Here is a 16,348-nt window from a genome sequence, read left to right as displayed (position 1 = left end):
GATGACATTTATGTCAATTACAAGATTCACAGGATGCACTTTAGAGGTTTGTGGCTTGAGGTCAGGAGGACAATAGAGATCCAGCCCAAAATGATTGAGGAGATTGAGACAGTTGAAGAAAACTCAAAACCAATCTTGGTGATTGACCAAGAAATGAGCTGACAGGTCAAAAGTATATTACCAAAAATAGAAGGTGTGATCAGGAAGGCACGGCAATGGAGAGATTGATTGATGAGTTATAGTTCATCAATGCAGGCGATTAGATCGGATGAGATCTATTTAGATTTGGTTTGCCTCAAGGTCAATAAGGAAACCTTAACCGCCCAAAATTGGAATTGGCTTTTGGCAGGAAAACCAAGTTATAAATATGCAAGCCAAAATCGATGGAAGTTGCCACTAGATGAGAGAGTATTATTGCATGTGAGAAGAAATCAGTCAAGGGATCATCAAGAAAAAGAAGAAGAGATTGAGTGTGAGGAAGAAAAGGGTTGAAGTGTTCAACCGGTATCAGTGAAGCTACCAACAATCAGGCATTAAGTCTGACAAAAGAGTGAACCAACAGAGGTCAAACCGATAGAGAAGAACTATAGAAGACTGCAGAGAAGGCATGCATAGAACCAACAGAGTGTAGTATTGGTGAAGAGCAGTGGTGTAGCAGAGAGAAGAAATAATTGGTAAAGTGTAGAATCGACAGAGAGTAGAGCCGATAGAGAAGGAGAAGAGTCTAAACCGACAGTGAACTGGATAGAAGATCCAGTAGAGAGATTTGCGGAAGAGTTACACAATCCATTTGTAACAAGAAGATAACTATGGCATCAAAATATGTTTTCGTATTCACTTAGTTGAAGCTTAGTGCAGGGGTTGTAGCTTCTTCGGTTGGTACCCTAAATCAAGGGTTGGTGCTCCTTGGATTGGTACCCTAAATCATGGGTTGTTGCTCCTTCGGTTGGTGCCCTAAACATTGTAATCAAAGATCTATTGTGAGGCTGGATTGGATTAGTAGTCTCAAGTAGCATTTCTCAACGAGGTTTTTCCCATCTTGGGTTTTCCTCATATATGTTGGTGTTATGTGATGTCCCCTTTATGTGTGAGTGTCTTTGTGTTTGTCTCCCATCTAACTAGTAAGTCTAAATTCAATTAGATCTATTAACTGGTATACTCACATAGGATAGTTAAATAGAAAAGTTTGAGAACCATTGATTCACCCCCTCTTAGTGGTGCATCATGTCTAACAATTGGTATCAGAGCCCTAGGTTCTTGGTTGATAAGATTTCTCTAGCTTGGGCAGATTTTGGCTTAAGGACACAATGGCATGTTTAGTGTCAATCCTTGCTCCTATATTTGATGGTTCAAACTATTCCTTTTGGAGTTGCAGAATGGAAGTCTACTTGTCCTCCCTAGGGTTTGATGTGTGGATGTCTGTTGTAAATGGCTTCCCTAGTAAAGTCAGTCATCCCACCGATTCTGTTGTAGAAAAAAGAAACCAGTGCAATAATGCAGCAATGAAGGCTATACTATGTGGGTTATCAGATGATATCACCTCACAGGTGGATAGATGCAGATCGACAAAAAGTTTATGGGACAAATTGAAGAAGCTCTATGGAAATGAGCCTAGTACTGTACAACCGGTTTGTGAGCATAGAATGATAAATGCATCTCATGTATTTGTAGATGATGAAGGAAGATCTGCTAGTAGCCACACCAATGATGATGAAGGAACCCACCTCTTCATGGCTCAATAATTAGAAGATGAGAGGCACACATCTAAGAATGATCATGCAAATCACTCCTACCAACAAGATGTGTTTGGCAATGATAGTGAAGGGGAAGAAGAAGATGAAGAAGAAGTTGATCTTGAAGGTGAGCTTGTAAATGCACTTGAAGAACTCATAAGAGTAAGAAATGAATACAAGTTATTCAAGAATGCTTCTATTGTGGAGAAGAACTAGTTGATTAGATGCCTTGAATAATTTGAGAAATATGTCTCAGAGTTGAAGACTGAACAAGATGACACCAAGGTGTGCTGGTGTAATGATCTAGGATCTAAGCTAGAAGTAAAAAATAAAGAACATCAGTAGTTGGTTGGAGAAATGGAGATTCTCCAAAATAACATTGAGAAATGTCAAGATGAGCTCAAGGTAAGAATCAGGTTTGATGGCAACAGTGATGCCTTGGATAAAATGTTTAAAAAGAAAAAGCATGCCAAGGAAACTAAAGGACTAGGAAGTGTTGTCAATGAATACTCCACCAGCAAGAATTTCCATCACAATGACATTTTTTTTATCTCCTCAAATGGAGAGAACAAGTGACATACGTTCATAGTTAGAAATGCTCCCCGAAAGAAGCTTGACCTAACCACAATTAGTGAAGACTTGCAAACAAGAATGCAGTCCAGTATTGCAAGAAGGAGGAACAATGAAGATCCCAAAGGAAAAGGGAAGATGGGAGAAGACAGCCTCACCGAAAGCAAGAACATGAGAAGATAGCCAAGAAGAGGACAAGAAAATGCTATCGTCCACAAGTCAAGGAAAGTGTGGAAGAAGAAGGGACTGGATGGAAGAGCTGAAAAGAATGAAAAACCTAGGATTCATCCTTGGAGAAGGAGAAATGGAGATACTAAATTGGTAAGATCTCTCCATGCATGGTAGAATAATTTTGTAAGTTATAAACCTTCCTTATTTGGTTATTACTTTGCATGTAATGGTCATGGTCATAGGGAAGAAGAAAGTAGAAAGGGATCTAGAATGAATAATCTAGGATCTCATAAATATCATGCATATGAGAAAAATGTATCTAGGAGTAGATACATGCATATCGCCTCTCCCGGTTATGCAAAGAGTATTTGTTATAACTACAATAAATCAAGCCATAGAGATTTTGAATGCAGGAAGAGGAACTTGAAGTCATATGGAAGCCGGTATAGCGACTATGCTCTGCATAGAAGTGGATACAAAGCATACGAAAGTCAGAGATTTGCATGGAACCAAAGGAGAAATATCCCTGCAGGATCAACTGGCCCACTGGTTCTGATTGTTATTCAAAACAACATGACCAGAAGAAGATGGTCAAACCAGCATGATAGAAGGTTCCCCAATCATGAGGTTGGGATGGATGTTGTGTGCTACTATAGCACTACTTCCAATTATATTGTAAAATCCAAAAATGAAAGGACCCATCAGTAGAAGAAGGTAAGACCTACTCCCAAGACTGAAAAATAGGAAGAAGAATGAGACCAAGTAGGTGTGGAGGAAGAAGAGCATGGACTGGCATTGTGCTTTCAATGCACAGGTGATATCTCCTAAATATTAAAGGAGATGTAGGACCTTAGGGGGAGTAATACACTAAACTTATCATTCACCCCCTGAGTGGAAGATGACACAAGGAAGAACAAGTTGATGCTGGTATGAAGGAAGAAAATGAGATGACAAGTGTGTGTAGTGGTGGCCTTGGCTACACACCTACTGATCAGTGTTGGATCACTACTTCCTATGTCAAAAGAAGGAGATTAACAATTGGAATCAAATGCACAGTGACACAAGATGTGAGGAGTTACAGGAAGGTGTTCTGGTAGTGATGATGGACCGGTACCGAAAACCGATATGTGCGGGATGCTACTGACATGAATGCTAGCAGGTACTTATAGGTTATGTAAGACAATGAGGTTGGATATCATTGCATTAGAGGGAAAATAATAGAGCAGCGCATTAAGAAAATAGTTTAGTGCATCAGGCCTATCCGATAGCGCATCCCAATCATCTTGTAGCATGTACAGTCCTTTCTGTAGTGCATCACAGACAGAAAACAAGAATTAAATTGTAACTGAGATAAAACTTAGACTTGTAGAAGTCCACAAGAGCAAAAATCTTTCTAACTATTTTAAATCGGTATTTTGCAGGATTTCTGACATTTTCTTGCAGGGAGGAGCTAAGTGTTATTTTTAGGATTATAAATAGTTTAAATTTTTACTAACTTATTTAAGTTAGTTAGAATTTAGAGTCTTTTTTTAATTCTTGTTAGATAAAATTGAACTCACCTTATTTGGGCTATAAAAAGAACCACAAAAACAATCTTTTCTTACTTTTCTAGAAGAGAAATTTTCAATTTGGGGTCTAAAAAGAACAAAGCAATTTTTCCATTTTTGCAAACAAAAGGTGTTTAAAAAGAACTTCACCATCCTTTGGTGCATAAAAGGATCCACTTCAAATTTTTGCAAAGTAAAAGAATCACACATGTCCAAAGTCATTTGCAACTAAAGAGGGAAGATCGTCCCCGTTTGATCGATTTCTTTTGTTGACCAAACATCAAATTTGCTTTGTTGACCAGTTCTTTTTCATAGATCGGAAAATCATTGCTTTAAAGGGGTAAAATAAATACCATGTTTTTGTGGAGCAACATCTCCATATAGATTTTATCAAATCATTGAAGTGAAATGTTAAAAAGAACCTTGTTTGCCTCATCTCGAAAGTGGAAGGAATATGCTCTCCCCTTTACTGGGTGATCAAAAAGCTAGACCACTCTTACGCTTTCAATGATATTGCATTAAATCCTTTAGTAGGCCTACCTTCTTGAGGGGTTGAAAAATCTTAAAGCCATTCTTTGGCTGGAGTGAAGGGAATGACCTAAGTGGGGAACGACTTTGAAGTAAAGTGTTCCAACCCACTATAATCAAAAGTGGAAAGTCACGAAAGTCCTTTTCAACAGTTGCGCACAGAGATTAGCCTTCCCCCAATACCCTTGTGATAGGTAAAGCCTTTTTTCTAAAGATTGGGAAGCCTCCTGAGGGAGTTTATCACTAACAACTGAATGGGAAGCCTGATTACAAACTTTAGCATAGAAACTTTAAGCCAAGTTAGTATCTAGACATTTGTAATATCATAGTGCAAGGGTGGGGAAGAATCCACCCCCAAGATCGCTCACCATATATCTCCCAAGATAACTACTCAATTATGAAGCAATTCACTTTGGGTTAATTTTTGGCAAAAGGCAAAAATATGGGTGCCCCCTAGGGGGTTAAACGGCTATTTGAGCTGACGGAGTATCAAGACTAGTGGGCTATGATATTACTTATGACCTTTGAATAAAGAGTCTGAGTGAATTGCATGTTATATCTAAACCTGTTAAAACATTGAGGATTTGAACACATCCTCGTAGAACATACACTCATTGTTTAGATTAAGAAAATTGGTTGTCTCTTTTGTGTTGTGCTTTCAGTTGTTACTTCAAAAAATCATCCATCATCATTGAAAACTAAAAACAAAGTTACAAAAATTGTAGAAAAACAACCAAGTTAAACTATCAGGCCAATTTAGCGCATAAGAACAACTTCTTAGCACGTGAAAACCATCCTTTAGTGCATTCGACCTTCACCTTAGTGCATTAAGTCTGAAAATTAGCGCTTCATAGAAATTCAAAACTAGCAGTTTAAAGTAGTGCCTTTTGAAAGCAGTCTGGTGCATTGAAGCGTCAACTTAGCGCGTGGAGACCAAACTTTAGTGCTTAGAAATCAACAGTTAGCGCATTGGTGGCCCATATTAGCACATAATCTTTTGAACCAAAACAAAATCAAAACAAACTAGTTAGCACATCAAAGGGGGCAACGTGGTGCGTGGGGTCTTTTCTCTAGCGCATTAAGGACTTTCTATAACGCATTGCGACTCTATCTTAGCGTGTAGCAAAAACCAAGAAAATAGTGGGCAAAATAGAGGCCATTTTTGAAAAATTTAAAAACAATTTCAGGAGCTTTCCTTCCTCAACCTTAACTTCATCAAATAGAAAAGAAAAACAGAGTATCAAAAACTATTCTGAAAGCAAATTTTCCATCGAACAAAGTTGCCAAAATCTGAAAACTAGTCGCAAGATAACACATCTCTCCTATCAAAAATCAAGAAACCTCATCACAAGTATCAAATAGGTCCTTCAATCAAACGGATTTCTATCCAAAACACACTTGTTTTAAAACTCCAAGTTGTCAAATCAAGTTTCCATATCGGGAAAGCTAATATTCCATATCATTTGACACGCTTTGTCGTGAGGGGGCATCTAAACCTTCATTTGATAAAGTAAAACTTGAGTTTCCAAAACAAGCTAAACTGAATCCAAAACAAATCAAAGCAAACCATTGATCTCTTGTGTATGACTAATCCTCATATTCTGAGAATAAAGAGTATTTATCATAACAATAAGTTGAGGAAACCACAACCCAGTTCTCTGAAACTTGTCAAACGGAATAATTTTTTATACATCAATCGTCAACTCTTCAAATCTCATTGAACATTCCTTCATCATATGAACTTGTATCTTCAAGACAACACAAATGAATTTGACAAGGAACCATTGAGGAGTAGAGCATTCTATCAAAAATCAGCATTTAGTCAACGCCTAAATCAAGGAGGAAAGATCAATCCGGCCTTCTTTCCTGAAGAGTGCATCACTTACAACATACCCCAATTTGAACCACCAACCCCTGAACATAACATCAAAGAGGAGTTCGTTCCTTTTTTCACATAAAGCTTTTATTAGATGCCTGTTGTTACTCGCTCTCAACAGAACAAACAAAGCGATATACAACCAGAGTCCAGCATGAATCAAAGATTATCAAATCCTTTCGAGTGTCCAAATCTAGAGGACACCAAAATTTCTAAGGAACTCCTCCAAGAGTGTCAAGAAAGTGCTTCATTTCAAAAACTTGTGGAAAGACTCATGGAAAATGACAAGGAAAAATATCTACTCATGCTCACAAGCAAAGGAGTTAAACTCCCTGAAGACTTTGACACTGATTTATTTAGAACAGGATCTCGACATTATGACTATCAAGAATAAAAAAGAGAGGAGGAAGCACGTGACCCTGAACAAAACATACCCAAGCAAAATCTACCAAAGCAAAATATCCCTAAGCAAAAAATACCATTCCACACACCATTTCAGCCTAGAACTAATGCAAGGGAAGAACTCTTCCCTCGACAAAATAATGCACCTTTGGTTGCTCTCACTCAACAAATGCAAATGTTACAAAGACAAATGCAAGACATGCAACAAGCGACAACAGTACAGTACTCCTTAACTGAAATTTGTCCTTATCCTTTTGATAGATGGTTAAACATGATGCCTTTTCCCCCAAACTCAGACATTCCCAAATTTGACAAATCTGATGGGAAAAGTGATCCCCATGATCATGTTCGGGAATTTTGTACCATGAGTCTTGAATTAGCCCATGATGATACCTATTTGATGAGGTTATTCCCAAGAAGCTTGGGAGGACAAACAATGGAATGGCTATCCAAAATCACACCTCTTGTCAGATCATTCGATGAACTAGTCAACAAATTCATAACTCAATATTCATATAACATTCAACATGCTATCACTATGCTAGATGTTTGTAATACCAAACAGAAAAACAATGAAACATTCATGGTATTCCTTCAACGTTGGCGGCATATGGTTTTGAGATATCCTTGAGATGTGCTTGAAAAAGAAAAGATAGAAATTTTCATCGACAACTTGAATAGTGAGATGAGTTACATGCTCAAGCTTCAATGTATACCATCTTTTGCTAAATTGATTGAGAATGGCATCCAAGTAGAAGAGGCATGTGTCAAGAAAGGAACATTGAAATTATTCAAAGAAGGAACAAATTCCTCCAACTACAACAACCAAAACAATAACAACTTAGACAAATCTAGGTTCTGGACCCAAAACAAAAAAAATGGAAATGAAGGAGGAAATGAATCAAATGATGCAAAATCCAAGCAACCCATGCTAGCGTTATCAGATAATCCTCAAGCTACAAAGAATCCCAAAGGTGCTAATCAAGGCACTACCACTTATGCACCAAATACCAATCAAGATCAACTCAACACAAACAACACCAACAATACCCAAAGAAATAACACCAATCGAGGACCTAATCTAAACTCACGAGGTAATGCAAACAACTTTCAAAAATGCATTTACACACCACTAGGGCAATCCTTGGAATCAACATTCAGAGAACTCTTGGCAAACAAAATTATCTCCTTACCCGTGATCAATAACTTTGAACCACAAATCATACCACCTTGGTGGAATGACTCACACTTTTGTGATTTTCATCACAACAAAGGTCATCAAACAAATGATTGCATGAGACTGAAAAACATTGTTCAAGACATGATTGATAAAGGCGATTTAATAATCGATGGTCTCAAGACGAATGGTGACCATGGAGCCTTTAAGAATCCTCTTCCCAACTACAACAAGGATGGAGCTTCAACATCAAACGATACACATAGAGCTCGTATCAATCACATATACAATAACACCATCAATCATATATCAACTGAGGATAATCAAGCAAACGTCATCACAATCAAAGACAAACGTGAACATGAATCCATCAATGTAACAACCAGAGCTCAAAAATATGTCTTGAAGGGGCATATGTCAACAAAAAACACCATACCCAAAATTCAATATGATCTAGTCAGTCAACTACGCAAAACTCCTGCTCAAATATCTATACTAGAGTTGCTGAAACTTTTGTCAAAACACAAAGACATCTTGGAACAAGCACTATTGGAATCAAATGTACCTCAAGATCTGGATGTTGACAAATTCCAAGCCATGGTGGCTCATATGATAGGGCCTCATAACCTTACCTTTTCTGGGCATGATAATATCTCATTGAGCCATCCACACAATACTCCACTCCACATTGAAGTCTTGGTCTACAAACATCAAGTCAAAAGAGTATTAATAGATGGAGGAGTTGGACTCAATATCTGTACCTTGAAACTTATCTGTGCATTAGGCTTCTCTGAGAAATCTATTGATCCACACAAAAATATCACTATCAAAGCATATGATGATGAAGAAAGATCATCTAAAGGAACAGTAATGTTGCCAAGTAGGACCAATACAAAAGGACACTATGTGCCAAGTCTTAGACATAGACCTCACATACAATATCTTATTGGGTCGACCTTGGATACATGAAATGCAAGCAATACCTTCTACTTATCACAAGTCTGTTAAGTTCCATTACAACGGACAAGAGATTTCTATATCAGCAGATCATAACCCATTTCAACATTATAATGTTATGGGGGCAGCCCAAGATAGCTTGGTTCCACATAATAGAGAAAAACAAAGTTCCTTAGCACTGACTATTCAGCAAGAAAAGTCTAAATCACTATCTATGGACTTCAAGTAGAAAATGAAAATCAAAGAGAAAGGCATGGGAGAATACTCTTTGGAACCCTTGTGTTTGACCAACTTACAGCATCGCCTAAATCTCATGGATTACCTACAACATCAACACATCAAGCAACCCATCCCATCACCAAGTTTGATGGAAAATTTATCCAACTAGGCACTCTATCACATGAATCAGAGGAAAAAGACATCCTTAGTTGGTTGTACAAGGATGAGGAAGAAGACAGAGCGGCTAGTATGGAAGTAGCTATACCAACACACCTATATGGAAAAGGCTACTTGATCATGCAACAAATGGGATACAATGGCAAAGGACATATTGGTAAACATCAGGAAGGCATCACAGAACCATTAGATCCTCCTTCACAATTAAGTAAAGACAAAAAAGGATTGGGCTATGAATACATTTTACCACCAAGGAAGACACCAAGAAAATACCAAAAACCTCAGTGGAAAGCAAAGAAGAAATACAAGGAGGACTCCTAGCAGGAGGTACTATTTGAGTCAGCTAAGACAATATGCAAAGAACATGAAAATCAAGAACGAAAGCAATATCAAAGGAAGCCCATCAATCAAAAGAAGGAAGCATCTACTGCAAAAGCACATCATATTCAAGAACCAATATCTGACAAAGAGGAATCACCTCCTAGTAACATCATTCCTCCCTAAGGAGAGACAGTATATGAATAAATGCAAAGAGTGGAAGTAGGATTTGACACAAAATCAGAGAAAACTATCAGACTTGTATCAATCATCAAAGACCTATTTTCACCCTACAACATACCCATCCATAACACTTCCAGAATCTGGGATAATACCTCTGAGACTAATTCCAATGAATATGAATGGGGCAGTTGTTCTAATGTTACTGAAGATATTGGTGCAAATGACAGTCATACACCCATCTCTCAAGAAGAACATGACACATAATCTAGACCACTTGAATTTGGTCCACAAAATATCTATGACACCAAGGAAAATGAGTAGCAACATTATGAGCAAGTCTACATAGAAGATGATACCATCAAAGACCTCAACGAAATCCTTAACTTCTTTACCACCCCGGCCAACCACGCTGATACGTCCATCCTGACACTTACAACAGCTGAACTTAATCCTCCTAATGACTCCTTACCACTTGTCTTTCCTGACCTCATAGACTGGGACGAACCTGAAACTCATGATATACCAATTTTCCCAAATGACTAATCCATTATCCATTACTTGTGTACCGTTAACCCAGAAACAAACTCTACCAATGAACAAGGTAATGACATCTACAATTAGGGGAGTGCCAAGAATCTCAGTCCCAAAAATGAACAACATAAAAGATCTACTATTGAAAACAAATCAATGGTAGCAATAGATCACGAAAAAGTAAAAATAAAGGACTCATCTGCAAGTGAAAAGCTTTTTACGGCACCTAAATATGGGAGACTTGACACTCTTCCTAAGAATTATCATGAGCGATCACTCATATTGATTGAGCCCACTCAATCAATCAACATTGGTACTACAAAAGCAACCAAAAATATACACCTTGTAGAATCTTTGACAGAGGAAGAAAGATCAGAGTTTATCAATTTTTTTAAAGAAAAGCAAAACAAATTTGCTTGGTCATATACAGATATGCCCGGGATTGATCCACAATTAATCATGCATCATTTGTTCATTGCTCCAGGAGCTAAGCCAGTCAAGCAAAAATTACGAAAGATGAATCCACTTGTAGCACTCATGGTTAAAGCTGAGCTGAAGAAACTATTAGAGGTCAGATTTATTTGACCTATCGACTATGCTAAATGGATTTCCAACATAGTGCCAGTATCAAAACCAGATGGTAGTATCAAAATATGCACTGATTTTAGAGATGTCAACAAAGCCTATCCAAAGGATGACTTTCCTTTGCCCAGTATCGACATAATTGTAGACCTCACATCAGGCCATGCAATTCTATCATTAATGGATAGTTTTTCAGGCTATAATCAAATCAAGATAGCCCCAGAAGATCAAGATAGAAGTGCATTTACCTATCCTTGGGGAACACATTGTTGGAAATGTGTAGGGGAAAAAGCAAGACTAGGATAACATGCCCTAATCCTACCTTTTGACACACATTGTGGAATACGAAAGAGCCTAGAGGTATCACACAATTGGCTACTTCTTTGTGTGGAAGAGAGAGCCACGGGCTACCTATTAGGGTTTCTATTCCTTTGTTGTAATTGAAAGATAAAATGATGCAAGTTCAATTCCTAACCCCAAAGTACAAGTATGAACTAATAACAAGATTGTAGAATTGAGATTAAATAATGGAAAGCTGTAAACACAAGGACAAGACAAGAATGCAGATGCGTACCCGAAGTTAAAATCTGAGTGAAAATGTTCGGGATGAGGGCGCGGGTGCCGCTGTCCTAATTCTGCCCCTGAAACTGTTGTTTTGCAACTTGAAAAGCTATCAAAAATGTTGAAACTTGCTGTCTGACAGAGGGACCAGGGTGCCCAGTGCCACTGACCCAGGGACCAAGGCACCCAGCACCCCTATCCTGGCAGGACCAGGGCACCCCACACCCCTGTCCTAGCTTTTTGAGTTGGAATTTGGTGTGAAGTTCTGTCTCGGTCCGCTTCTGTTGGATCTACAACTTGCGGCGTCGTCCGAATCCTGAAATCTGCACTTATATCTGAAAAGGTATGGTGGGTGGCTATATAGGGTTTTGCCTTAGTCAAACCCCCGCTTTGGTGATTTCCACTTCCATGAATAGCCAAGTTGTATTGTAAAAGTAGTGTGTGTGCAGACCTTGTGTGTGTGCAAGATCCTAAAATGCAAGTAAGCAAACTAGAGCAACCTAGAAAGTAAACCCTAATTGCTTGTAAATGTAAATGTAAATGCTCCAAATCAATATGTAAAGTGATCTAAAGCATGAATACAAATGAAAAATGAGGCTTATGCAAAGACATGAAAACAACATGAAATCATACCCAACCCCAAGGGAGGGGTACAAGCCAATCTTCAGTCGGTGATCCCCTATTGCTCTTCAATGCCTTCAAAGCCCTAAATGGATGAATGAAATTGATGAATGCTTGATGGATGGATGTTGAATGTTGTTGAAGTCTTCAAAGATCTGCTCTTTCATTGCATAGAAGGCCCCTGAAACCAAAATTTCGGTCCTTTCAAATGAAGAAAAAGAGCTCTTATATATGAAACCCTAGGTCTTAATTTCAAATTTTGGCTGACCTAGAGATTGAATCTCCCACCAATTTCTTGGGGTTAAGCTTTATTTTATGATTGGATCATGCTCCTAAAATTTCAGGAAAAATGTCCAGGATTGTGTGCACTCCGGGCGTCATGGTCCCGACAACTTCTCACCAAATTTTCAGGGCCGTCGGATATGATGATTTTAGAGAGAATCCCGAAGTTACAGGTGATTTTGAGATGTTTTGACCCCCGAAATCAAGCCCCCAAGTTCAAAATAGGACCTAATTAGGGTTTTTGATTAAATGATGTATTGGAGGAATAAAATGAAAGGGGCACACTTTAATGAAAGGGCCCAACTTTATGATGTGGAAGATGATGAAATAGAACCTTAGACCTAATTAATTTAATTAATTAAGTGCTAAAGGGGAAAATGTGATGCAAAGTGCAAGATGCGCCAAGGCAGGAGCTAAACCGAGTGTGAAATTGTACCACCCTAGCAAGTGCGTACAATTTAGGACACTACATTTAGCCCCCACTTTAGCGGTCATATGAACACTATGTGCATATGCAAGCTAAAGTACAGAAAAGTAAACATTATTTGAAAAAGGATATATCCATAAGTTGTCGGATGAAGCCCCCAGCGGCATCTGCAGTACTCAGTTAGGAACCACAACCTACAAAACCACATGTTAGATCACAAAATCACCTAATGCTTACTAAGGAAGGTGATAAAAATTTGAGGGTAGCTATATGCCCCCCCCCCCCTGTTTCGGCTTGCTAATTTTAGTGAGTTGAAACAGGGTATCATGTTTACCACTTCGAATAATATTGATGACAAATGCTCACAAGAAGTATTTGATATGAGATCAAAAACTAATGGAGAATCATTTGTTAAGAAAGAGGACTAAATCTCAATTCCAACACAACAAAGAGTGTGAGGATTTGAGAGTTCTCTAACACAAGATGAAGGATGTAAATGGAAACAAAATGCAAAGAGAAGAAAAGAAAGGAAAAAAGCATGAATACACACATTGGTGATCCATGAGAAAAATAGTGAGAGAGAAAACATGGACTTCTCGCCCCTAGATCTTGTCTAGGTGATCCATGGGAAAAAGGACATGGAAAACTAGCCCCTAGAGTCTATCTAGGTGATCCATGTAAGGGAGGAGAGTGAGAAAGTCTAGCCTTATGCCACTAGTTCCACTCAACCTCGTGCATGTGTGTGTAAGTGAGGTTAGAAGCACCTCATAGGAGTCTATGCCCGAGTATGCTACAACCTGTATATGTATAGTACAAAAGCGTGACATCTCGCTCTAAGAGTCTGTGCTTTGGTTCCGAGAATAATCACCTTGCATAAAAGAAAAATGGAGACATCTCGCTCTAAGAGTCTGTGCTCTAGTTTTGAGAATGACCCATTGCTCAAAAAGTGTAATGTTTATGTCATAAGCAAAGTAGAACAAGGATACCTACCTTCATCACAAAAGAAGATACCCCAAAAATGAAACAATGTCATAGATCCAAGCAAGAGAGTTTTGCACTCTTTAAGCAAGGATAAGATAGTTGAAAAGGAATATCTTGTAGTATGTGTAAAGGAGATCCTTAGAGGAGAAGAGATCTTTGTACAAAAGACACCTATCCCCAAGAGGAATTGTCTTAGACAAATATAACATCTTCTAAAATAAGACAAAGAAGAGAATGAGAATGCAATACTTCCTTCTTTTGTGAGGTGAAAGTGATTCTTAATGAAGGATGATGCTCTTTTTAACCCAATTGGGAGAGTGAATTCATTATGGATGTATTTTACCAAGTGCAAAAGAGGTTGTAGTCAAGGACTTACACCTCTTGTAAGAGAGAATCCTTGAACAAACAACAACAAATACATACAAGGAATAACATCAAGTAATAAAGTTCACACCATCCACGAAATAGGAAAAAGCGGATCCTTAGATAAGAATAAGGAAAGATCATTGCCTCCCAAGGATAAGGACAATGAGAAGGACTTACACAATCTTCTAGGGAGAGATTTAGACATAAGCAAAATTTACTACATACTCACATGAGTTCATGCAAGCAAGACATTAGTGTATGTAAAATTCTCCTCACAAGAAGTGGGTAGGATAAGAAAGAGATTACACATCTTCTCCCATATCTAGGAAAAGAGGATTCTAAAGAAAAGATGATCAATATTTCCACACTATTACCCCAAAGGGAAATTTTAACCATAAAAAGAAGAGATGTATGAAATCACTCTTGTCCCCATAGGAACAAGAGATAACATAGAAAAATTAGGCTATTATGTTGCTTCAAAAATATGATTGCACTTGAAATTGTACCATCATGAATGACAATGAGCCCCCAGTAAATGAGCTACCAATGTCACATAATGATGAGCAACATAATAGCCATTAATGTTATTTAAAGACATGATAGATTGAATGAGGTATTTGAATATGACATGCTAAATGCTCAACTATAAGTGAGATCAAAAACATGTATAAAATGATAAAAATTGAAGAAGAAAAGTCACAAGAAATCTTAGAAGAGGGATGAGTGTAATTTATTAGAGCCTTATCCCTGGAGGAAAGGACTTTATGATGAATAGGAAATAAATATTCATAAGTGGATTTAGAAATTTGAGGGGAGTCATAAAGAGATTTGTTCATCGCCAAGATTTCCTTATGAGGGGAATGAGAGTTGATAGAAGTAGAAGATGATTTAGTTGAAGTGAGATCATCATCACTACTAAACATAGCATTCACATTGAGAGATGGTCTTTTAGATGCTTTGGTGGGATTAGAAAGATTATATCCAAGTCCAAATGAATATTCATGCATGTTATGTTCTAAAGGAACTTTAATTCCTTGTTCATTTGTGCCACTACCATTTCCACTATAGCCACTCTTAGCTAGAATGTGAAAACCACGACCATGAAGGGATGCTAAATCAAAGAGGGATGGTGATGCCCCATAGGTCTCAGTGCTATTTGTATTAGAGGAAGATGTTGAAGAGTTATTTGAATCGGAGGTAGCCACAAAGTTGTTACTGAATTGCTTAGACAAAGTGGGCTTCTCTTTAGTTTCTCCCTTAGATTTTCCCTTCTCAATCTTAGGCACTCTATATTCTCCTACAAAAGTAGGGTTAAAGTATAAAGATCCCCAATCATCATCTAAGAGAGCCTTTTTGGGAGAAAAGATATCTTTGGGAGAGGATTCCGATTGAGTAGAAGGATCAAGAGTACTAGAGGGGACAAAATCCTTCAAGGAAGTAGATGCATTTGAAGTGGTAGAAGGATTGGAAGTAGTTGAACTAGAAGATCCAGTTCGTAATGGTTCTTGAAGATTAGTATCAGCTAGCAAGGTGTATGTTATATTGTCATAAATGAATTTGACTCGCCCATGCAAAGTTGAGGGGATAGTTTGCATACTATGAAGCCAAGGTCTCCCTAAAAGAAGATTGTAAGTCAAATTACCAGAGATGACATGAATAGGTGTAGGTAAAGTAATAGGACCTACTGTAATAGGTAAGATTATGATACCCAAACATTCTTTACCAACATTATCAAAGCCTCAAATAGAAATAGAAGAACATTTAATGAGAGAATGATCCACATTAAGCTTGTCTAATAAATCAATACTACAAACATTAAGGTCAGATCCATTCTCCACAAGGGTTCATCTTATAGCACTTTCATTGATAATAACTACAATCATAAGAGGATCATATTGATTTTGAATTTCATGAGAAGGTAACTCATCTTGTGTGAACACAATTTGAGCTTTGGGTTTGCTTGTAGAATCAATCAGGGAAGCCATGTTATTATTATTATTATTAGGTGTCACTGCAAGTGGGACATCTAAATTTTTTAAAGCATCTTGTAACATCCCATGATAGGCAGGTGAAGTTTGAACTAAATCCCAAATAGAAATATTTGCCGGAGTAGTTTTAAGTTGTTCAATAAGATCATAG

Source organism: Cryptomeria japonica, chromosome 3, assembly GCF_030272615.1.
Source record: "Cryptomeria japonica chromosome 3, Sugi_1.0, whole genome shotgun sequence".
Taxonomy (NCBI): domain Eukaryota; kingdom Viridiplantae; phylum Streptophyta; class Pinopsida; order Cupressales; family Cupressaceae; genus Cryptomeria; species Cryptomeria japonica.
This window is presented reverse-complemented; position numbering follows the sequence as displayed.